The following is a 2,165-nucleotide window of genomic DNA, read 5'->3' as shown; positions in this document are numbered from 1 at the left end:
GCAACGCAACCTCGACAGAAATAATCCCGCCATGGTACGCGGGTGAGTGGGCGCTGAGGTTTAGTGAGTTAACGGGAAACGCTGGCTTGCAGTTCAGTGCAAGTCTAAGCCAACGCGTTTCTGGACTTTGACCCACAAGCTCAGAATCGTGTTGGTCTCGCTTCTGGCTGAGCGTTAGCCGCTCCCTGCGGCTCTAGCGACAGCCTCTCGTGTTTTTTTTCTCCTCCAACAAAAGATAAAGCAATTTTGCAGTCTTAACTGTGTCCATGACAAGAGTAACACGTTCAAAAGGACGGTGGTCACCGTGTTCCCCTCGTGGCTGTGACGTGTCCAGCTGCTTTGCCTGAGGAAGGCAAACGGTCAGCTGCCATGCTGGCACGTGGGCCGGGTGCTGTAGGAGGGGGTCTTTGGAAAACAGCCACAACTGATTGTCGGGTGGGAGAATTTCTGCTCGAAGGTTAGATCAGATCAGAAAAGATTAAACCCCTCGCTGCAAAAAAAGGGAAACTGAAGTCTGAAGCTGTAAATGTAACTAGGAGTGTCTTTAGGGAAGAGAAACCAAATGCTTCGGCTTTTCCTGTTCTTGTAAGAGCAAGGAATGCTTAATTTTTCTGATGAGTATTCAAAACAAGTGTACTTACACTCGGTGCCCCGTCTTCTTCCAGGACTTTTGCAAGCAGGCAGTGGCAATTAACATTTTAAATACTGATTCTTTCCAGGTCTTGATTTGCTCTCCCAGGGAGTCACGGAAAGAGACTACCCTTCTTCATCCCCCTCCCCCTGATTTCTGGGTGATAATCTCTGTAAAAGCCGCTAAATAATTTTTACACGAATCCCGTTTTTAGTTGCGCCGTTGTACTCTATGGAATACTTATGAAATAGAGACTGTCGCGCTTCTTGTGTTACAGAACGCAAGAACCTCTTCCAGGGAATGGGACACTCCCTCTAGGACCGGGTGTCTTTGGCTGCCTTTCATCTTTGTAATGTTCTTAAATCAGCTGGTAAGATCTCCTTGAAGTGCGCAGGACACTTCACACCTCTGAGAATACCAGGGTTTTTTGGAAGCAGTTCTCGCTTACGCAAACTCTGCGCTGCCCCATCGGTTCTGCTGGTACAGCTGCTTCTGAAGCCGTGCGGGGAACCAGCAAAAAATGGATATTTTTAACCCAGATCATCGGTTTCCTGATCTTGTTCATTCTGTGGCTGGGCAGCTGGGGGAAGAAAGGATGTTGCTTCATCAAACTTTGCTAACAGTACTCTCAAATCCAGGCAGGTGCAGGAGGTTGCGGGAGGAATTTGCTGTGTGTTTTTGGCTATCAACCAAGGTAGCTGTACGCCCCTTGGTCGGGTGCTGCTTGCGAGGAGCCACAGAAAGTATCAGAGTGCGTCTGACAGCCAGGAGCACCTTCCCTGTGCTTGGAGAACTCTGACGTCCCCCCAGAAGGAGTGGGCAGGTGCTGCAGGGAATGGAAACGGAGGTTCTTTACTTGCTGTCTTAGGGTTACTGTGACTGCGCTTACTGAAAATATCCAGATCTCAGACACGGGCCACGTCTTTGGTTTCACCTGACGATCCTGTTACGTGTCTGCACTCCAAGCAAATATGATCACAGCTGCACGTAGTCTAACGATGTGAGAGGAATGCTTTGGTTCCAATGGTGTTATGGCTACCCAAAGAGAAGCATCGCTGCTTCAGGCCAGCATAAAATATAACGTTGCCAAAACAGTTGCTTGCTCTTACAGGAAATGTTTCCCTTGTGTTTAAAAAGATGAATTCAGGTTTGGGGTCTGATTTTGGGGGGAAGGTGGGCGGGGAATTAATACAGAAGTAAGGTTGCCCAGCAGTATGTTCTGGAAAACAAAGTTCTGAAGAAAAAAAAACCCCAAACACCCGAAAGTCCAAAAAATTAAAGAGTTAAGATACACGTTATTCCTTCCACCTCGTTCTCTACCTTGTCCCAAGCAGCCTGAATGATGTTCTTTCACGCTGCTGTTGAAGAGCACTCTGTTTTCTGAACCTTTTTCAGTAGATTTAACTCCTACCTGTGCTGCATTTAATCACTTGTCCCTTTAAGAGCGTTGCACCCGTTCTTCAGAGCAGCCGTGCCCCTCACTACAGTAGTCTCGGTACGACTTAACCGTGTTTATCTCTAGCTCATGTTTATC

Source organism: Aptenodytes forsteri, unplaced genomic scaffold, assembly GCF_000699145.1.
Source record: "Aptenodytes forsteri isolate BGI_AS27 unplaced genomic scaffold, ASM69914v1 Scaffold53, whole genome shotgun sequence".
Taxonomy (NCBI): Eukaryota; Metazoa; Chordata; class Aves; order Sphenisciformes; family Spheniscidae; genus Aptenodytes; species Aptenodytes forsteri.
Note: the sequence above shows the minus strand (reverse complement) of the source record.